Source organism: Phoca vitulina, unplaced genomic scaffold, assembly GCF_004348235.1.
Source record: "Phoca vitulina isolate PV1807 unplaced genomic scaffold, GSC_HSeal_1.0 scaffold32, whole genome shotgun sequence".
In the NCBI taxonomy this organism is placed as follows: Eukaryota; Metazoa; Chordata; class Mammalia; order Carnivora; family Phocidae; genus Phoca; species Phoca vitulina.
Window position 1 is genome coordinate 2002705 of NW_022589735.1, and position 22694 is coordinate 2025398.

A 22694-nucleotide genomic window follows, 5' to 3' on the forward strand; every position below is an offset into this window, starting at 1 on the left:
GAGGAGAGGAGAGGAGAGGAGAGGAGAGGAGAGGAGAGGAGAGGAGAGGAGAGGAGAGGAGAGGAGAGGAGAGGAAAGCCGGAGCCCAAAGCAGGCAGTGCCCGGGGTAGTCACTTCCAGAGGATTCTCTCAGGATAAAACAAATCCAGCCTGACCCTCTCTCTCCCAGGAGCTGTCATCTTAGAAGAGAGGACAACTCGGTCACCTGGTGTGGGGCAAAGAGTGGTTAGGACATGGATACAGGCAAGGATTTTATTCATTCATTTCACAGATATTTATGGAGTGCCTACTACATACGGGAGCCCAGCAGTGAATCAGATAAACATAATCCCTGTACTCGGGGAGCTTGCTTCCTGATGCGTTTAAAGTGCAAACTCTCTACTATGGTCCACAAAACCACCCTTGGTCTGAGACCTGTCCTGTCCAACTGCATTTTGTGACCCTCTCCCCTCTTACTGTCCTCTAGCCACAAAAACCTTGCTATATCCTAAATATGCCAACTTCATTCCTGCCTCAGGGCTCTTGCACTGGCTCTTCCCTCAGCCTGGGAACATTATTTTCCTGGAGCTTCCTTCTCATGGCTGCCTCCTTCAGGTCTCAGCCAAGGGACCAAGCAGAGAGAAAAAGCACTCCAGGTAGTGGGAAAAGCTTGTTTGAAAGTCCTGAGGTGGGAAAGAGCTGACGAACTGAGAGGAAACCAGAGTGGCTAGACAGAGAGGGCAAAGGGCAAAGGGAAGTGATGAAGCCAGAGTCCCCCTGAAATTCAACTGTGGGACAAAAGCTGTGACAAAGGCTGTGATCCGGGGAGCAGGGGTGAGGGTCAGAGGAGTGAGCCAAGGAGAGCTCAGGAGAGAATGTCTGAGTGTATTACTGAGTCGGTCATGGCTTTAAGCAACCAGGGTGCATTCTGAAAATATTTATTTTTCAAAGATTTTATTTACTTATTTATTTGTCAGAGAGAGAGAGCACAAGCAGGGGGAGTGGCAGGCAGAGGCAGAGGGAGAAGCAGGCTCCCCACTGAGCAGGGAGCCAGAGATTCACGGCTTGATCCCAGGACTCTGGGATCATGACCTGAGTCCAACGCAGCCACTTAACCAACTGAGCCAGCCAGGCGTCCCCTGAAAAGATTTATTAAGGATCTTGAACCATGACCTGGGGCAAGTAAGAGGGAAACGTTTCTCTGGGTATTTCCACCCCCCTCTGTCAAGAGTTGCCCTCAAGGCATTAACGACCAACCCTGCACTTCAGGCTGGAAAGCCAAGAAGTCCCCTGGGCACAATGAAGCCCTGGGGCAGACAGCCAGAGGACAAGGTCAGGGGCCTGAGGGTGAGGTGTGGTGGGGTCACACCCCTTGAGCCGATGAAGCCAGCGTGAAGCTGTCTGTCGTAGCAGTGGCCAGAGTAAGAGGTGAGACTGAGGGAATGTGAAGTGAGGCACAAGATGTATCCCAGAGAGTAAGATGGACACAAGTGAGGCTGGAGAGGGAGGCTGAAAATAAGGAGGGATGAGCTGTTCGCATCCGAAGAGGCAGGGGGGAAGCTGGTCTGGGCAGGCACCCGTTCCTGACACAGACGGCAGAGGGAACTCCGGGGGTCTGAGGCCCCAGAAGGCACCTCCTCCCTGTAAGGTATCCAACCAGGCCACCGCCCACCCCTTCGTGTCCATTTTTTGGGAGTTTACTAAGTTTCCTGCAGCATCATTCCAAGAAAAGGGTAAGGAGGCAGGGCCCTGATGCGCTCCTCAAGCACCTCCACGTGACCTGTGTGGGCTGAAAGGCTGGGAAGATTCTCAGGGTTTATGACAAGACTCTGGCCCGGTTCCTAAGTGCGCACATTCATTCAGGAATCAGTATCTGTTTACTGAGCATCTACTACGTGCCAGGCACTAGGGATCCAGAAGCAATTAAGAGCACCAAGGTCCCGGCCCGTACTGAGCGCACATCCCAGGAGGTGACATGCAGACCTGATGCATGCTCTGCACACACTTTAATGTACATGGTACAGATGACTGCTACCTGGTGGGGGTCTACCATGCTACTTTGCTTGCTCCATAATCTCCTCCCTGTCCCCACCCCCACCCCTCCCTCCCTAGCCCCCACACTGACAGCCTCCAGCAAGCAAATGATTCCAAACCCCATGAGCTGGGGGCCAGCTCATTCTCTTTTCTCAATAAGTTTAATTTTGCCAACAGCCAGAGGCAATGACAGCAGCTCTGGAAAGCTGCTGGTACTCTGGGCTGGGATAGGCAGCCCAGAAATAATTGCCTCTTTGAGTGTTTTATTGGAATGTGCACGTGCTTCTTGCTTCTTGTGGGGCCACTGCCTCCTGGGGCTGCTTCTTGATGTGAGGGAGGAACCGGGCCTGTGAAGTTGGTGGGGGCTGCTTCAAGGAGAGGGTGGAGGGTGGGTCAGCCTCAGGGCTGTACCTTGTCCATCCTCCTTCCTCCAAAAGTCACATTATTCAAGCAGGAGTTTGGAGAACACCTGAAACTCTGTCTCATGCACCAAAGCCTCACCACCTTGCAGTCATACAGTTTCCACCCCCTGCCCCTCTGCACGTCTGTCTTAAGCCTCCCACTGCCCTGGAAGCACCTCACTCTGCTGCTGATGGGGGGTGGCCCTGAGACTTGGGGTCTGAGCTCTGAAGGCTGCTTTGCTCCAGGAGTCTCCCCCTTGCCACTGTCTTTAGCACAGGATGCCTGCTTCTCTGCTTGATCTGAGTACGGAAACAGAATGTTAATGACGATGAGTCCCGATTTCCCTGGGTGTGGAACCAGCCGGATGGATCCTCACGCCACATCCTGGCTCCGTCCGCCAGGCCTGTGACTGCACCAAGATGGCTGCCTCCTCTTCAGCTGCTGTCGAGTGTGAGAGGAGTGAAGAGGCAGAGAGGGAGAGTGGAGGGGAAATGACTGTAAGGAAGGAAGGGGTTTCATGTATCTGCCCCAAATCTGGTGGGGCCTTCTCAAGGTCACTGAGACTGTCTCCCTGACTCCAGCCCAGTCAGTGCCTCTCAGCCTCCTTGGGGATCTCAACCCACACCCGTCAGTTGCTGCGCCCTCGGTGAGGTCAGTGGACATGGGGAGAGGGGCTCCATGCCCATGCAGTTATCTCAATTCTGGGCCTCAGCTGAAATCCTGAGATTACAGGCCTGTTGATTGTATGCTCTTTAAAATAATCACCCTTGGGCGCCTGGGTGGCTCAGTTGGTTAAGTGACTGCCTTCGGCTCAGGTCATGCTCCCGGAGTCCTGGGATCGAGTCCCACATCGGGCTCCTGGCTCGGCGGGGACCCTGCTTCTCCCCCGACCCTATCCCCTCTCATGCTGTTTCTCTCTCTCTCTCTCTCTCTCTCAAATAAATAAATAAATAAATAAAATCTTTAATAAAATAAAATAAAATAATCACCCTTGGGTGCCTGGGTGGTTCGGTCGGTTAAGCGTCTGCCTTTGGCTCAGGTCATGGTCCCAGGGTCCTGGGATTGAGCCCCACATTGGGCTCCCTGCTCCGTGGGAAGCCTGCTTCTCCCTCTCCCACTCCCCCTGCTTGTGTTCCCTCTCTCGCTGTCTCTCTCTCTCTGTCAAATAAATAAATAAAATATTTTTTAAAAATTAAAAAAATAAAAAATAAAATAATCCCCCTTTGGGGCACCTGGCTGGCTCAGTCTGTGGGGGTGGGGGTGGGGTTGTGGCGGAAGGGGCATGCGACTCTTGATCTCAGGGTTGTGAGTTCAAGCCCCACATTGGGTGTGGAGATTATTTAAAAAATAATAATAAAAATCTTAAAAAAAAATCACCCTTCATGTAGGTTACAATATGGTTTTGGACATAAGGCGATGGCTGTCAGGGTGGGTGCAGGGAACCACAGTCCTGTTTAGCGTTCCCTAAGATGGGACACAAAGAGCTTGGGCCTGGGAGCTCTTTGCGGCTCCAGTCCTGCCCCAGACCCACAGAAGTGCTGTGGCGTTTAACTCCTTCCCCATACTGGCTCCTGGAAAACTCCTACTCATTCTTCAAAATCCTGATCAAAGATCACCTCTTTCTACAGGCTTCCCTGATCCCTTTTTTTTTTTGTTTTTTAAGGATTTATTTATTTATTTATTTGACAGAGACACAGAGAGAGAGGGAACACAAGCAGGGGGAGTGGGAGAGGGAGAAGCAGGCTTCCCGCGGAGCAGGGAGCCCGATGTGGGGCTCGATCCCAGGACCCTGGGATCATGACCCGAGCCGAAGGCAGACGCCCAAAGACTGAGCCACCCAGGCGCACCCCCCACCCCCGATCCCTTTTTAGGCAGAGCTGATCACTCTCCTTCAACTCAGTACTTGACTCTGCAAACAGCTTGATCATGAGCAAGTTACTAATTACTACAGAACATCTTTAAAATGGGGATAATATCGCCCTTGCAGGATTAGGGAGGAACTAGAGATAAATGTGTCCTTTCCCCCCGCCCAAGATTTATTTATGTATTTGAGAGAGAGAGCGAGAGAGCACACAGAGGAATAGGAAGAAGCAGGCTCCCCACTGAGCAAGGAGCCCAATGTGGGACTCAATCCCAGGACCCTGGGATCATGACCTGAACCAAAGGCAGACGCTTAACCGACCGAGCCACCCAGGTGCCCCGATGAATGTATCTTGAAAACCCAGTATTGTGCCTGACACATGGTCATGGCTCAGAAAATGACAGCTCTTGGAGTGATGATGGCAGTGATCACACATTCTCAGCGGTCAGTTTACACATCTGTCACCTCTAAGAGACTGTGGACCCCTTAAGGACAAGGGCCACAGTTAAGTCAGTTGCTATATCCCTAGCATCATGTCTGGCTCAGAGTAAGCACCCAATAAAGGGTAATAAATGTCAACATTATCATTAGGATACTTAAAATAATACTCACTGGCCTTTGGTAAGGGTTTACAATGTGCCAGGCACTGTTCCAAGCAATTTACCAGGATTATCTCACTTACTATTCACAACAACCCTATATGGTAAGTGTTGTCCCTATTTCACAGATGAGTAAACTGAAACTTACCAGGATAGGACAATTTGCCTAAAGTCACACCGTAAGGAGTGAGAGATGGAGGCAGTTTTTAACAAGGTCAGTCTGTTCCAGAGTTTTGGAGCAACTCCATACCTGACTGCTGAGCATGCTCTACACTGGCTCACAATCCTGTCCACCTGACAACAGGAACTGGCCCTGGTTTACTTATGTAGCCCCTAAACCCTGCACAGATCCTGGCACCAAGCTGGCTCCCCAATGTCTCTCGGATAAGTAGATGAGAAGAGGAGAGGGAAAAGGAGAAAGTCAAGGCCAGATGAGGCCGGAAGAGGGCCAAGGAGAGGGCTGTGTTCTGGCACTCAGGTTCACACACCTTTCCTGGGGTATTCGCCATTCCTACCATCCCAGGTTCCAACCGTTTGAAAGGATGTTCCTTTGAGAACAGACTGAAGCTCAGAAAAATGTGAGCTGGGACTCAGGTGCTCCCTCCTTCCCAGGCAGCCCCTGCCCATACCCAGGATGCCTGGCCCGACTTGCAGGGAGAGGTCTGTGGTATGTGACTGAGCCAGCATCTGGGAGAAGAGGAAACAAAAGTAGACCGTGGCATCTCTGTGCCTCAGAGGGTTAGATTTGGGGGCCATGGAGTCACTCCCACAACCCCCCAACATCCTCCCCCCGCCCCCAGCTCCACATTGAGGGCCTGACCTCGTTCAGCAGGTCATGGCCCAGAGGATGACAACCTTGATGGAGGTGAATCTCTCCTGGGAGTAGGTGGAAGGTCTCTGTTCCTTGTACCGCCAGTGCTCCTGAGGGGGAAGGCGGGGCCTGCATGCCCATCTGACTTCAGGGCAGGGTCATGGGGACCTTGACCAACACAGTCTTAGCCCAGCCCCGTTTCTTTAAGGCCTGTTGGTGCTAGGGAGGGAAAGGGAAATTTTAATTACATTTCTTCCCTCCATTCAGAGTCTGGACAGCTATTTTGACTGTTTCACTGGAATATTCTTGAATTCTGAGTTTCTTTTTCTCATTATGGTTTGAAAATTAAAATCTCTCTGCCTTGGGCAAGTGAAGGCTGAGTGAGGGATGGCTGCCGCCACCGCATATTTCTTATTTAAGTCAATTTGGAAACACCGACTGCTTTCTCTCAGGGCAGGTGACCAAGAGAAGAGGACAGGGCAGACTCTAGCCTCCCTCCTTTGCACGGCGCTGGCATTAATCGTCCCATTATTCCTGTAGCCCTCACTGACCTGGCCTAATCACAAACTTAATAACACCCTGCGCTTGGAAAGCTCTTGGCCGTGCATTATTTCCAGCTGATCCTCACAACAGCCCCGCAAGGAAGGAAAACAGGTGTTCTTGTCCTTGTTTTTATTAATGACTTAACTGAGGGCCCAGCGCGTCTTACAGAGGAGACAAAGCCCCCGCAGTCCTTGAGGAGGGCGCTCAGCGTGAGGGTGGTCAAAGCTGTGTTCCTTCCCTGTCAGGTCTCCAGCTGGGACACGGCTGCCTCTCCTCATTGCCCCCAGAACACTGAACGAGAGACCCACTCAGGAGTGGTGTGATCTAGGGCAGCTCCTGAACCGTTCCCGAGCTTCAACTTCCTTATATTTAAAAGAGGGGTTGACCTAAATCATGCCTAGAGTCATCTTGCAGTGCGTGTGCCCAGACCCCAGGGGGAAAGGAAGACGGTGTTCTCTGTCACTTTGCTCCATTTCTGTGGTTTTGGCTCTCTGTCCTCGGGTGGTGACGGCTCCTCCCCGTGTGAGAACACCCAGCTGTCTTTGCCCCGTTCTTCCTTTCTCTCTGCAGATCTCTCCTTGATTTACTCACAGACTCTCAGGAATATCTGGCGCATGTGGGCTCTTCCAGCCGCGCTCCTCAGCATCCCCTGTGAGAGGGGCCCGGAGGCGGTCCTGTGGTGGGAGGTAGCTCCGGGACCACCTCAAGCCATAGCAGCACAGTTTTCACTGAGCGAATGGGGAGGGGCCTGGGGCCTTCCGAGGTCTGGAACAGGTTCCCTCCCCCAGGGGACACCGGGTCCAGGGATGCCGGTGGGCTGCCTCTCAGGCTGCACTAGCAGTGGCCACTACCCCATCAGCAAAGAGCAGCACCAGCCTTCTAGGGGCACGTGCTCTGGTGGGAAGAAGCGTTTCTCAGGTCACCTTTGCCCCAGGCCCCAGCTCCCTCAAAGACCTGGTAGTTTTCCACATTCTTCTATTCCTTTTTGTGGGACTCCAGAGAACCAGGAGCCCAAGGCACCACATGACCCTAAACCTCTCCAACAACCTCATGTTTTTGTTCCTGGTTTGAAATGACAGCCACTCACCCCCCTCTCCTCCTCCCTGGTAAGTGCAAGCAGAGGGCAGGACTGCTCTCTTGTCACCACCTCGACCCCAAGGGCCACGGAGGGAACTCCAGACCTAACCTGAGCCAGCAGGAGGGACAGCCTGGGCAACCAGGGGCTTCCCAAAGCTGGTGCAGGAAGGAGCGCTGAGGGAGGGAGGACGGAATGAGTATTTTCTGGAGATAAAGGCTTGGGATTGCGACTTAAAACCGAAAAGGAGGCTGTACTGTTGAGGCAGGAAAAATCAGACAGGCCTGGGATCAAATATCAGCTTTACCTCAAGCTGTGAAAATTTAGGCAACCTCTGGAATCCTAAGTGTCCTCCTTTGCTTTCCACAGTGCTGATTATCCCACAGTGGTGTTGCAGGATTTCATGAAATAATCTGCATAAGACACTGACCAAGGCCTTTGGCATATAACTCAGGAAATGGTTGCTATTATTCTTATTATTGGGATCCGTGTTATTGTTGTCGTAGTTGATAGCGAGTTAGAAATGAGGACTGGAGGCAGACTTTCTTGTTTGTAGAGACACTCAGCCATAGCAAGTTGAGGGGAGAAGCACCCTGTGGTCCTGTGAAACCCCAGCCTTACCCTCTGGCGCCATCCTGTTGCCTCACACGCAGACCCCAAGGCTTCTGTTTCCTTGTAGCAGCTCACTTTACACCAGGAACAAGCTGCATCTTGGCAACTTAGAGTCACAGAAACCGGGCAACCCAGTCCTTCTCGCTGTCAGATAAAGGGGCCCCTGTTTGATTCCCGTCAGTGGCAAGGGATGACGCGCAGGCTGCCACTGAGCACGAGGGCAAGGCCAGAAGGAACAACTGTTGGGCACGTGCCAAGGCCTTCGGAAAAAGCCGAGGTCCCAAGAGAGAACCCAGAGCTGCCCCAGTGGGGACTGCCTTCTGCTTTGTGCCACTCACTCTTTGCTGGTACCCCTCCTTGTTTCTAGTGCCTCCAGCCCCCATCTCTGACAAGAAGGGGAGGACCAAGCCGAGACCTCACTGGGTAGGTAGGTGATATCACAGACACTGGGGTTCCTCTCCTGGGGGAGGTGGTTTGGGGTGGTGGGGTTCGCCCTCCCCCGCCAGGTCTGGGTGCCCACCTATGACTGGAGGGCCAGGAAAACAATCCTAAGATCCTGAGAAGGGAGAGTCCACAGCCTGCAGCTTTACCGCACGCCATCTCCCTGCCCCCATCCCAGTTCCCTGTTTCTTCTTTCTATTCTGGCTTTCTCCTCTCCATCCTCCTTTCACTGCCCCTTCCTCTTTCTCCCCTCCTTCACCATAGGCTGGCTTTGCAAGTTTTCAGCTTCTGTTCCCAGACCCCCCTGTATAAACTGCGAGTCCCTCAGTTTCTCTCGTTCCCTCTCTCCCTCCGATTGCCTCACCCACAAGCAGGGATTCCTGCCTTCTCTGACAGAGGCTTAAAGGAGAGAAAAGCCCCAGGGCTGGGGTAGCTCAGGGTCCTCTGGGCACACGGGGGGCAGGCGCTGGCCTGTGTGGAAGAGGAAAGCATGAATTGGCTCGCAAGAGCATAAAGATGGCACAGACGAATGGAATGCAGTATTGATCGGGCTCTGGGTGACTCACCACCTCAGAGGAGGGAAGCTGGGAGAGTGACGTCATTGTTGGAGCTGCTGCTGAGGCTGGCAGCCACACCGTACCCCTGCCCCGAGACCTTTTCTTGACTTGCTAGCTTCTTTTCGCCTCTCTATCACAGGGTAGGGCTGGGGAAGCAGATTTCACCCTTACCACATTTAGAACCAGGGATTTAATGCATTTAGAATGCGGTTTTCTTAGACTGAGACCTTCCTTCCCACATCCTCACCTCCACTTCCTCTGCTCGTCTTAGTAGATGTACTAAAGCGCACGTGAGTGTTCACTGTCTCACACATGTGTGTACAGCTTACGCGCATGTGTGTGCACATACGCACGCACACTCGCACACACTCCCACCTACCATCTGCTTCTGTCAGTGGGGGGAATAAGCTGGGCTCCCAAACAGTGCTAAGGTGCTCTAGGGGGCTGCTTCTCTCTGCCAGTGATCTGAAGAACTCCTATGTTTTTATCTTTAGGTATCTTAATGCCATGTGCCTCTTGACTTCAGGAGCCACAAAACTGAACCAAAGTAAGCCTAGCATTCGAATAGGCATGTGTGTCCCTGAATATGTACATTTTCAACACCATAATTGCAGGGAAAGTGGGAAGGGAGGAGGTTGGCAGGGGATGGGAATATGTGGAGGAAAATCATTTGAGCAGAGCCACAGACTTTAGAACCTGACTCCAAGAAGAGTGTCATCAACATCCCCCTCTCCCATGCACCTCTAAATTGAATGTATCTTTCCTTCTACATCCTGGGAAGAGAGATTGTTGAATCTTACTTGTTACCTAAGGCCCAAGAATCCAGCTAAGCTGGGGCAGAGGAAGTGTTCCATGTACAAATGTGAATATTAATGTGATGTAAATCACATGCAAATGCATTGAAAGCAAAAATAAATAGCTTGCAGGTCTTGAAAAAGAACAATTAGCCCAAAGTAAAGGCAGAGGAGGATCCACAGCCCATGTCATGGGGTGACTTTCAGGGTCTGGGTGGAGATTGAGGCCGCTGCCGTCCTCTGGACTTGTAACGCATGGAAACGGTTTATTTTGGCCACAAGCAACCAACTGACAAGTATTTGTCAAATGTCTCCCCTGACAGGTGGCAGAGGTGGATTTTCCATCAAGCTAATGAACCTTAAGCTCCTCATTTGCACAGGCCTCTTCCAAAGCCGTCACCTAATTTTGTGTTCATAATTTTGTATTATTTTTCTTAAAGAGGGCATCCCCAAATTGTGTAAGCTTTAGGATAGACAAAATGTGGGTCCATCTCTGCAATGGAGAGAATAGACTCTGTTCTTAATTGAATTTGCAGCCTCCTTTGAAACCATCTCTATCAGAGATGCCAGTCTGTCCTCATGACCCTATACGCCCCTTCCTCCAGGTGCAAGAGGACCGGATGACCTCCCAGACTGCTCCTGGTTCCAGGACTCCACAACCATCTGCCTTGAGGCTGGTGTAGGAGGAGGACGAAGGTGGCTGCTTTCTTATAAGGGAATGTGGCCCTCCTGCCCAGACCCTGAGAAACCTCAGAGAGCAAGTACCAGATAATAAATAATAACCCCTTACATTTGTAGAACCTTTGAGAGTTTCTAAAGAGAATCTGTCATTCGATCCTCACAACAACCTTGAGGGAAGGAGGAGACATATTATGGAGATTTGTTGTAGACAAGGAAACTGAGGCTCAGGGAGGTGAAGCTACAAATAATAAGAGCTTAAATTCACAACACTGTTGTACCAGCAAGCTATTATTATTGTGTTCATTTAATCTGCACCACAACCCTCGGAGCTAGGTACTAGTATCATCCTTATTTTAGAAATGGAGAAACTGCATAAGAAGGTTAAATAATTTGCCTTAGCGAGACCAAAGAGCAGCAGAGGCAAGATGCAAACTCAGGCAGTCTGGCTGCAGAGTTCATGATCTTGATCACATTACTGCTTGGGATAACTTGTGCATGGTCATGGGCCAGAATTCAAATCTAGATCTGTCTGACCCCGGAGCCTGTTGTTGGCACCATTAGGCACTACCACCACCCTAATGAACCAGGAAACACCAGCACTTGTGGCCAGGGGCCTAGACAGAGAGACAGGGGACTGGTGGGAAGTTGAGGTGATTGATCCAGGGACGAGGGTCTAGTCAGGGAAGGAAGGATGAGTACCAGTGTTCCTCCTAGCTGAAAGCTCGGGGTGGGAGGTAAGCCAGCCATCACCAACCTCAGAAGAGCCTGGAGAAACTTCTTGCCTCCTGGGCCCTCAAGAACCCAAAGTCTTTGGCCATCTCTCCCCACTCCTGCAATTCCCTGACAAATGAGATCAAGATTATGGCCAGAGTGTGTTTGGGGAGATCACCATGGCAACAAAGTAAAGGATGATGGATTAGGGGTGAGGGTGAGTTAGGAGTCAGTTGCAGAAATCCAGGAGAGAAGTGAGGAGGTCCCGAATGAACTAAGGTAGTACCTGGTGTGCAGAAGAGAGCTGCTGCAGGAACAAACAAACGAAGGGTGGGCAGGGTGTCTTCTTCAAATGGCACAGCCTCCATTCAGGCCCCCGTGGAAGAAGAGGGATAAAGAATGTGGGAGGTATGGGGAGCAATAAACAATGAGGCGGGTAGCAGGAACAGCCCCTGGAAGCTGCCAGAAGTGATAACATCCCATCTTCCTGCTCTCTTGAGTCCCCCCAGGCCGTGTGTGTGTGTGTGTGTGTGTGTGTGTGTGTGGGTGTGTTGAGAAGTGTCAGCCCAGGGCTCTGGGGCCACATCATAGGGAGGTGAGCTATGGGGAGCATCAGGGAAGCGTGATTTAGAGTCTCATTCCCACTGCCCTTCACTGTGCTGCAAGGACAGTTCAATGTAATATATAATTACCGCTGCCCAACAAGGCTGCACTGTACACAGAGCTCCCCACCTTCCTCCCGCTCCCTCCTGCCTGCCTTCAGACTATAAATCAGTTTTCAATCCTGAATGCTACCTGTAAATGTTCAAGCACAGGGTCCTCGCCTCATATTCTACATCCCTGGGGGGTGATTCAGGCTCTGAGCAGTCCTCTTCCCCCAGTCCTGATTCTGACATCCATCCTATCCCCTAACTGATGGGAAGAGGAGAACTGGGAAAACTGGAATTGGCTCTAGAGTCTCTGGGGCCCTGGCTTGAGGAATGGAGGTGGGTGGCTCTGTGTCTTGATTCAGCCAGGACTGAGCTGGACAATGTGCAGCTCTGTAAACATGCTCTGGATCAAGTGGGAAGAAGGCATTGAAACTGACCCCTCCTCCCAGAATGGCAATTTTCTCCCAGTCCTGCAGGATATGCCAGAAGGAGGCAGGTGGGCCCCTTCCCTGGAGGGTCTCAAAAAACACAGTGCCCAGGGGCACCTGGGTGGCTCAGTCACTTAAGTGTCCAACTCTTGATTTCAGCTCAGGTCTCGATCTCAGGGTCATGAGATCAAAGCCCACATTGGGCTCTGCACTCAGCACAGAGTCCATTTAAGATTCTCTCCTTCTGGCGCACCTGGGTGGCTCAGTCATTAAGCGTCTGCCTTCAGCTCAGGCCATGATCCCGGGGTCCTGGGATAGAGTCCCGCATCAGGCTCCCTGCTCCGCAGGAAGCCTGCTTCTCCCTCTCCCACCCCCTTGCTTGTGTTCCCTCTCTCTCTGTCTCTTTCTCTGTCAAAAAATAAATAAAATATTTAAAAAAAAGATTCTCTCCTTCTGCCCCTCCCCCTACTTGCACACACACACACACTCTCTCAAAATAAATAAATAAAATCTTTAAAACAAAACAAAACAACAACACAAAAAGCCACAGTGCCCTTACCATGGGCTGACATGGGGTTGAGGAGGCACCAGTCATGGCTTTGCCCTGAGCTGGGATAGAAGTCCCATGGTGTACCTTGGGCATGATAAAAGGACAAATCAAGAGAGGACAGAGAGAATTTGGATGTGTCCCTTCTCCCCTTCCTGCCCTCTGCTGGGACGATGGCACTAGTCTCGATGCCCCGCCTACATCCACTACTACCCTTCTCACATGCTCCTGCTGGATGGAACTCAGATCATGCCTTTTGTTTCTTGATTAAACCTCTTTGCCGGCTTCCCTCTTCCCTTAGAATACCAAATTCCTTACATGGCTCACAAGACTTTACCTTGCCCATCTTAGTCATATCAACTCACTGGATACCATGCCTCCCCTCAGTGCTTTCTGTTTCTCCACCACTCCTGCCACAGGGCCTTTGCACTGGCAGTTCCTGCAATCTGAAATGCTTTTCCCCTGGGTTCCACTCTTCCTGCTCTGTTCCCATGTCACCAGACTTTGTTAATTACTTCATCTGAAGTAGGTCCCCCTTCCTATCTCAGCACCCTATCTGTTCACTTTATAGTACTAATTATATCTTATGTAATTTGTAATTCTATATTCATCGGCTTGTTCCCTCATTTTCTGTGGGTTTTCCCCACTAGACCGGAATTTCTGCCAGGGCAGGGGTCACAGTGTCTTATCCACCACTGTATTCCAGGTGCTTCGCATAAAGCGTGGCATATAGTAGGCATTAATGAAATACTGTCTGAATAAACTGAACGTATGGGAAGTGCTGCCAGAGGAAGTCTTAGCAGTTGAAGCCGATTCTGCCTACCCTGTGGCGTCCCCACTTACAAACAGCAAACAATCAGATCAGTTCTTTCCCTAGTTCAGACGTGCACTGGCCCTGGGATGGAACCCTCCTCTTTCTCCCAGGGCCTAAGGCGTCTTTCCTCTCATTTGGGAAAACTCTTTCAGCCAGGCCCCTCCAGGGACCATGGGTCAGTGGCCAGGATTCGCCACCTCCCACTCCCCATCAAGGTCCCTGGGTTGCTTCAAAGCATGGCTCAGCCCCAGTGTGCCCGCTGGTGGGGGCAGAGGAGAAGGGCATTGGAAGGAAGAGCGAGTGTGTGGGCTTGGGACTCAAAATGGGGACAGCGAAGGGAGTCTGAGGAGGCGGCTCTTCCACGCATTATAATATCCATAAAGTAAATGCAAATTAACCGAAAGCACCTTCTGAATAAGCAGCTTTTATTGAGGGAGCTGCTCTAATCCCTAAATGGCTTTATTGACCGAGAGGAGCTTCCTAGCGGGGGAGGGGGTGGGAAATGTGCACGCACTGTCAGGAATGGCTCCGCAGCGCCCTTGTCCCAGTGCTTTTAGATTCCAGACATGCTTCTTGTGGCTAATGGAACTTGCAGATCTCTAACCTCGGCTTCTACATTCCGCTCCCCTCCCCCACCGTAGTCTGGGGAGCCTGGCTTCTGTGTCTGCAGGAGGCTGAGGCTGCTAGATGCCGCATCGCTGGCCTGGATGATGAGGGAATCGGGGACGGTAAGCAAGTGAGTGTGGTTACCGTGACACAGCTTGGTGGGCTCTCTGGTGTAACTACCCCTGCGCACGTAAGACGTCCCCGTGCCTGTGTGTAAAGGTGTGTGTGCTGTGTGCACCATCGGGTTTGTGTCCGTTTACCCACACCCCTGGGAACAAGCATCACTGTGTCTGTGTCTTTGCCACTGAATGTGTCTCTCCCTGCCCCGTTCCCAGCACTGTCCCCAAACATTCCTACTCCTCCTCAGGTGGGGGGGGGGGCGGCCTCAGCTGGAGAGTCACACTTTTTCAAGGACTCATGACTTATCAGAATGATAATGAACTGATGACACATGGAGGCCCCTGGGCCCTGGAGAGAAGCCAGAGAAGAACAACTGGAGACACAGTAGAGGTTGGTGGGGTTTGGGGGCTCAAGGACCTCAGAAAGCTCATTCCAGCCCTGTTCAGATTGTAGAGGGTGAGGGGATGGAGACATAGGAGGCCCAGGAGGTGTTGGAAACAGCAATGTTCCCAGCCTGGCCTCCATTCCCTGCTTTCCTCTCTCTCTCCCTCTCTCTCTCTCACCCTCTGAAAGCACTCACCTTGGCAATGGAGCTGGGAAAGGTGAAGCTGGCTATTCTACTGTCCCAGCCTCTGCCTCTCTGGCCCTCACCCAAAGCCAGTCCTGCCCAGAGATGGAGGGAGGGGGCCACTCCTTAGGAGCAGATGTACAGAATTCTGAGATGGGCAGATTCACATAAACACGCCTTAGAGCACAAAAACTGGAAAGCTGTCCCTTGGAGGTGGAGTCGGTCAAGGCTAACTGGCCTCAGGGGTCTTTAATAATGGATTTCGGCCCAGGTGAGTTGTCACTGGGGAAAGGAGAGTCGAGTCCAGAAGCTTGCAGAGCATCTATGCTGGAGGGACCTGGATTACAAAAGCAGGGACTCTTCTCATTGGTCAGAAAAGATAAGTGATACCCCCTCCTAAAGGTTTCATAAAGCCTTCTGGCAGACCTGGGCTTGCAACACAAACGGGGTCATTCCACTGGAAAGTTCCTCCACCCCACTGCCACTGAGAGCAGCCATTTCTCCCTAGGCTGGAGAGATAGAGTCCCCTTAGCATAGCCTGGCACACAGTAAGTGTTCAACAAATATTAGCCATGGTGGATATTCGCATAATCTTCTGGTAGAAAGTCTCTGAGGCTGATCCCTACAGAGAGGGCTGAGCCTGTAGGACCCTGGGTGTCAGGAGGGTGGAGGGCAGTGGAAAGTAGGCATGGTGCCAAGATGCTCAGCTGGAACACCAAGGAGGCAGGGACCTTGGCCTCCACCGTGGCCTCTCATTCCCCTGCCCTGGCCTCCCAGGGTCCTCTGTCCTCTGCCTGAGTCCTACAGGGAGTCCTCCCTCTGTCCCAGGCAGGCCCAGTGACCTTTCGCTCAAGTCTGCAAATATATTCTTGGCGAGTCTTGGAAATGAAATTGTGCTCAACATTTGTATAGGGCTTTTCTGCCGCCCAGCCCTTTACAGACATTAGCTAATTAAATGGAGGAGGAACAGGAGAAGGAGGGCTTGGCCTCTGTAGTTGGGATTCTAGGCCCTCCTGACCTGGGCAGCTCTAGTCTCATTCCTCTCTCCTTTCTCTTTAAGGTTGGACTTACTTTATTTTATTTTATTTTTTTTAAAGATTTTATTTATTTGACAGAGAGAGACACAGCGAGAGAGGGAACACAAGCAGGGGGAGTGGGAGAGGGAGAAGCAGGCTTCCCGCTGAGCAGGGAGCCCGATGTGGGGCTCGATCCCAGGACCCCGGGACCATGACCTGAGCCGAAGGCAGACGCTTAACGACTGAGCCACCAAGGCGCCCCAAGGTTGGACTTACTTTAAAGAGGAAGCGACTCCTGGGGAGTTGGCCACCGAGGCAGAAAGCAAGGAAGGAGGGAGTTTGGCAGTATGCTGAGTAGGTTAGTGTCTTCCTGAGGGCACTGTGTCCCACTGCTGGCCACATCCAGCAACCGCTGGGTCTGAAAGTACAGTTATAGATGTGCCATGAATGGGCCAGCCGCCTTCTCCCCCTTTGGAGGAGGGCATGAGGACAGGCGCAGTACTTACAGCCTGAGTAGGCTGTCAAAGATCCTTCCCAGGGGGCTAAGGGACACAGGCACACAGACTTTTGGCCTGGTCTAGGGACAGGGCTGACCACTGAGGCCACCTGGGAGTCACAAAACTGGACCCCAGTTCCTAGCCTAGAGAGATGCGCATAAACCTCTGCCCCTACCCACCCCCCCCCCATGCTCTTCCTGGCCTTGGGGGCTGGAGGGGGGCCATCCCAGGATCAGCGGAATTTTTTACACTGCCTGTTCCCCAGTCTCAGCCCCTGCCTGTGAGAGAGCTGCCCTCCACTGGGCAGGAGGTCAATTCCCACAGGGGGAGGAGAAAAGGAGCAGGAGAGAAAGGGAGGGAGGGGGGAGACAGAGACAGAGAGAGACAGAGATATCGATGCTGGACTAGGACTGAGGGGAAAAACCAAGAGAGAAACAGACATCAGTTATAGAAACTGACCTAAGGAAGAAAGAGGCCATATTTCAGACTCGGACTGTAGGAGAGAAGAAGGAAGACTGAAGGAGAAGGAAGAAACAGCTCTACAGGTAACGACAGTGTCAAGATGAAGGATTTCTTGACACATCGAGGGGCAGCCCCATGTAGGAATCCCCCAGGAAGCCTCAGAGAGCTGCCAGAGGCCCCTGGAAGGAGAGCCCCACCACTCCCTCTCTCCCACCCAAGGACAGCATCTGCAGGTGCCCATCTCGGATATGTGGGCTCCTTCAGAGGCAGGCATGCATTCTCCTCCCTGGTCCCATTACTGGACGACGAGCCTGAAGACTTGGCCCCTCCTCCCAGGTGAGTCTATCCCGCCCCCACCCCCATCCCCACCCCAGGCCTGCTCCTGCCTACCCTGCTCCCATCAGTCCGCCAGGTGCTGACTGGGGAGTCAGCAACTCTGGAGGCCTCACCAAGTCCAGCAGAAGGCCTGACCTCCCCTTACCATCATTATCTGTCTCATAAAAAATAGGCAGTGAACTTCATAAAACCAATTAAGATTTCAGGGCCAGGGTACAGGTGCAAGCAGAAGTCCAAGCAGCTCTGGCGACAGTGGGACCAAGTCCAAGGGCAGAGCAGCCTGGCAGCTCCCTCCCTTCAGGTCCGGCCACAAAGGCTACAGAGCTGCCGTGGATGCGCAGAAGAGGTTCAGGTTAAACCTGAGGAAGGACTGTCTGGTTGGCTGGAAAGGGCAGTGAACACTGGGATGGTTTCTTCCCTTTTGTGATGTGCAGCCCAACAGAGCCTGGTTTCTCCCTCTGCAGCCCTCTCTGGTTTCAGAAAACCTCAAGAGCTTCTCACCAAGTTACCAAGGCAACCGCAGCCCCACAGGATTCACAGTGACAATGGAGAGAAGGCAGAGACTGACAACAGCCCCACATCTCAAGGAGAGCAGGGAGACAGAGGCTTCAGACCAGAGCAAACATCCCCTGCATCCCTGCTCAAGGAACTGTTTTCCTGCAGTTTGTGAGCTGACACAGCCCAGTCCCAGGTGGGTGAGAAGAGAGCATTAAAGCTTCCCTCACAGTCAGGCGGGAAGGGGCGGGATCTCTCCCACAGCTTCCCACAACGGCAGATTTTGTGGCTCCTGGCCCCACTTTCAAAGGCCAATGGGATTCTCTTCTATAAGCACCTGCACTCTCCATGACGGCCCTGTTGGGAGACAGTGTAGTTAAGGGATCATGACCTCAAGCTGCTTTGGAATCAGAAGTGAGTTTGGCTCTTGGTTTGGTCACTCTCTGAAACCCTGTGACCTTGGGCAAGTCATTTCTCTCTCAGGTTCGATTTCCTTAGCTGAAAATGGGGATAATATGATGGAATTATCAGGATTTAAAAATATCATATATATAATATGCTTGCATAGGGCCTGGCACTGGATCAGCATAAAAAAATTAAAGCTGTTAAAATTTTCTCATTAATATTACTATTTTAATTTTTATTACCGGTAAGTGCATGTCTCATTTACTCATCTGTAAAATAGGGATCACAATTCAATGAGTCATTTGACAATTACACAAGGCAAAGCATGTGAAATGCTTAGACCAATACTTTTCCCATAGAAAGTGCTCATTGAATAGGAGCCGTTGTTTTGATTCCTACATCTCTCTTCTTCCCCCAGGGCCTTAGATTATGTATTGGGGAGCCATTACTGAGCTAGCCCAAACTCGTAGTTCCCTAAGCAGTAGAGACCATGAAAATGAGGCTTCTGGAATCGTAGGGAGTGGGGGGTGGTCATTCCTAACGTCCATGCCAGTGAACGCTAGACTCGCTTCTGGACCAGAAATGACTTTGACTTCTGCGCTCCCTCATTTCTGTCTCGGGAGCCTGAGCTTCTTCAAGCAGGCTGACGTCCAGTTAATGCCTAGCAGCCTGGAGAAAAGGGGTAAAAGGTCATCTAGAATGGAAAAAGGTTTTGTCCCTACACAGAGGGTCAGATGCCAGGCTGAGGGAGGGGACACAAGAGAATGGATGAGAGGACCATGTGGGTGGGGCTACAATGCCTCTTCAAGGCTCCTATCTTTCTTTCTTTGGTCCAGCTGAGGTCTCATTTCTGTGAGGAGTTCTCCAATATGGCTGAGCAGCTGCAGACTGCTCCCCAACTCTCACCATCTTCCTCCCTGAAAACACCAATAGGCCCCCAGCGGCCAGTCACACACACTTCTGACCTTTGCGACCTATGAATAGGCTAATTTGTGATGCAGCCTTTGTCATGTGGGCCCCTTCCACACATGGTTTCACAGTGTGAATTGCACAGGTGGGTGTCCCAGGGGCTTCCAGGGTGTGTCACAAGCTAAAGGGTGGGCTAAAATTTAAGGCGAAACCTCAGGGAGTGTCCTGGTTGACAGAGCTGGGAGACACAGGGAAAGGGCTCCATGCAAACTACAGAATTTGCTTCTCTGCAGATTTGCAATCAAAGAAGGCCCCATCCCAACCTCTACTGCCCTGGAGAGCTTGAGAGTAAATGCCTCCATGGGAGTGGGCTGGGGCTGGGGTTATCAGGACCCCTAAGACATTGAGGAAAGTGAGGCAGTTCTCATGCTAGACCCAGCCAGGGCCCCCCACACTAACTTTGTCTTTCCCTTTCCCTTACCCCCTTCCTCAGTATTCTAGAAGACCTGTTACTTTAAGGTTCACAGCAACCCCGAGGCCTTGTGGGATGAGGTGGAGCTCCTGCAGAGCCAGACTCTAGGGAGAACCAATAATGCTGGGTTCTGATGTTAGAAACCAGGTCTTGAGGATGACTCAGTCACGGCCTCCCCCAGAATAAACTCACAGACTCGGGCCTGTGTCCTCAACTCTGCTGGCAAGAAAGCCTTTGTCTCCAGCCCAACGATCCCGTCTTCCACACCAGCCACCATGCCCTGGACTCTCTCCTCATTGTTTGGACAGAGAAGATATGGAGGTGCTAGAAGCCAAAGGCCAGGCTTTTCTTCTGGGGCTGCGGAAGCTGTCACCCTCCTTGTGCCCATAAATCAGTGCCCCCACAGGCCCTGTTAACTGGAAAGGAGGAACTCCTGACGGTTGGTGGCTTTGGGATGACTGGGTGGGGGATGAGGAAATCTGAGGGACACAACTGGAAAAAAAAAAGCAGGAGCTGGGCCTTGGGAAGCCACCCCTTCCAGGGTTTCGCTGAGGGCAGAGAAGCCCCCGCTGTGTCAGCTCCAGGTTAGGAATGTGCCACACCCCTGCTCAGCACTCCCTGCCTCACCCCACCTCTATCTGCCTCCTAGATAGGTACAGGAACAGTCACAGAGGACAGTTAGATCTGGAAGAGAAAAAGGTTGTTTTTGTTTTCTCCCCATGAGGAGGAGCCTAGTGGGCAGGACATGGGCAATAGCAACACAGATTAATTGGAAGTCATTCTGAAGGAAATTCAGCTCCCCAAAGATAGCCAAACCAGGGTCAGGTGCTGGGGACTGGTAAGAGGCAAGAGTTATACTGTCCCCATACTGGGACCCACCTGGCCTTGGCCATGGTTCCTGCATGGAGACCTGCCCTACTAGCGGATCTCCTCAAGGCAGAAGTCCGATTCCTTCCAACCCAAGGAGTCTCAGGGACAAGCTAGAAAAGCCTCTTTCTCAAGTCTCTGTCTCTGCCTGCCAGAAAGAGATTGCTTCCAGTTCCCAGAGGGCCTGCCCTACTCACCCTCTGATTGACAGGTGGACAGACAAAATTTCCCGGGTTCTCAAAGTTCAGGCTAAAGACAGCAGCCGAGAATCCTCTCGTTGGGATGACCCAGGAGCGCCCCCTGCTGTCTGATTTGGCTGAGGGCTGGAGGAAGGAAGGAGTATTGAAGCAGATTATAGTTGCCCCAGCAGAAGGGGCCACGCTCTATGTTGCCTCTTCTGTACACTGCCAGAGCCTGAATCAGAGCTGGACTTCCTTAGCGGTCTCTCAGGAAGGGAATTACCAGAGAACTGTTGACCAGGGACAAGGACACATGGGGACCCTGCAGCCTGGCCTCAGGGCACAGGCCCAGAGCGCTGAGGAGGCTGTCCAGTTTGCAGGTGTTCCTGGCTTCAGGAGAAAAGTCATGTTCTGTAGCAAAATCAGTCTTCTCCTCTGAGCCTCAAGAGAGAAGACGCTGTACCACACTCAGTGAATCATCTCAGTGAGTATGTGGTAGGGGGGGTCTCTGCCAGCCTTGGGGAGCACAGGAGAGAGCCCATTTCTCCCCAGCAACTCCCCCAGGTGCCAGGGGGACATGTCCAAATTTACCATTGATTATACAGATAACAATAGCTGTTTCCAAAAGGACCTCTGGCTCCATGTCTGCAAGCTCAGGAAAGACTTAAAGACTCTTCAGGTCTCTTGAGCTCCAACATCCTATGAGCCTATAGGATTCTACAGCCCATCCCTAGTGGCTGTCTTCTCTCCCAACCACACACCACTTCCTGCTCCCAGTTCTTCCTTTAATCTGATTTAAACTCCTCTTCCTGGGGTGCCTGGGTGGCTCAGTCAGTTAGGGATCTGCCTTCCTGGGATCAAGCCCATGTCAGGTTCCTTGCTCAGCGGGAAGTCTGCTTCTCCCACTCCCCCTGCTTGTGCTCTATCTAGCTCTCTCTCTCTGTGTCAAATAAATAAAATCTTTAAAAAAAATAAACAACAACAACAAAAAAAACTCCTCTTCCTGCATCCTAAATAGTGGCAGCTAGAAATGTGTGTGTGTGGGGGGGGCGGGGGGGTTCTTTCAACACTTCCCATTTTCCAGATCAGAGATAGAAAGGTAGGGAAAGAGACAGGACTTGGAGAAATTGGTGGAAGAGGTAGAAGCAAGATTAAGGAATGGAGAGATGATCAAGACCCAGCATATATTTGAAAGAAACCATCAGCCGGGCTGGAGAGGTAGGGAATAAGCCTCAGCATTATTCTATCATTCTCCCTCTAAACACTTCATAGCTGCATCTCTGTGCACATGCAGAATGTAGGTGTGAGTGCACACACACCTACACGCACACCCTTGGATTGTGGGGAAGGCCTGGCTGTGTGGGGGGTTAGAGGGGGCAGCAGTCCTCTCTTGGCCCAGAGAATTCTGCCCCCACCTGCGTAATTATCTTCCCCTCATGCATCCTCCCTACCTCCCGGCCTCCAAGCCTTACAGCACTAGGTCTTTGTGCTTTCAAAACAGCTCCCTTTCTGAGTGCCACCTCCAGGAAGTGCTGAGCGGCTCAAATGGGGGTGGGGGGGGGGGATGGAAGGGAGGAGAACCAGTTATCTTCCTTCCAGAGCACCACTCCATCAAACGGTCCTCCTTTACCTCTCCTCCGCCCCACCTCTGATCACTGCCAACAACAGTGCAAAAACAGCCCTCCTCACCCTGAGCAGTGGGCTGCAGGGGTTTGCCTACTTCCCAGGGCAGGAAACAGATGGGGCAGGGAGGGGGGTGTCTGGGGCAGCAGCGTTCTCAGCAAAGCCAATACCCTCTGCCTCCCCCCCCACCTCATTACAGAACAAAAGGGAAAGAAAACCCTCGCAGTTAATCCCTACAGACATTTTGCCCTTTGTAGTCACCCCAGCTTCCCCAAATCCCTATCCAGGCTGCTACCAACCCTGTGCTCCCAAGGTAGCCTTTATTCCCCAGACCTTGGAAAGTCACTCCAGGCTATCTCGCCCTGAAAGACAGATCTGCTCTTGGAATGCAGGGAGACAGTGATGAATTCGCCCACACACTAGCAACCTACTTCTATTAACTCTTATGTCCAAATAATTTCTTTAAATCACCAAGGATGAGGCTGGGGGAGGGGAAGGCAAGTCTGTGATATCAATCTTCAGTGAGGATTCCTTCTTCAAACCCAGCCAGAACCAGGCAGGAGAAAAGCCCTGTACACACATACACACACACACACACAC

General features: G+C 51.9%; 1 protein-coding gene and 2 long non-coding RNA genes across 5 annotated transcripts in view; 2 read left to right on the top strand and 1 right to left on the bottom strand.

Annotated features, from left to right (window-relative positions):
- The window catches only part of CTNNA1 (catenin alpha 1), a 306207-nt gene that overhangs the window by 231885 nt on the left and 51628 nt on the right, over window positions 1–22694 (bottom strand). The window lies entirely within an intron of this gene.
- Window positions 8159–11700, top strand: LOC116645239. Its single transcript, XR_004301928.1, has 3 exons — window positions 8159–8343; window positions 9409–9461; window positions 10314–11700. It is a non-coding gene; the product is annotated as an uncharacterized LOC116645239 (long non-coding RNA).
- Window positions 13935–21339, top strand: LOC116645238. 3 transcript variants are annotated; one of them, XR_004301926.1, is made up of 4 exons: window positions 13935–14267; window positions 17028–17144; window positions 17609–17835; window positions 19447–21339. It is a non-coding gene; the product is annotated as an uncharacterized LOC116645238 (long non-coding RNA). The 3 variants fall into 3 exon arrangements; XR_004301927.1 differs by lacking the exon at window positions 17028–17144 and having other exon boundaries at window positions 13935–14275; XR_004301925.1 differs by lacking the exon at window positions 17028–17144.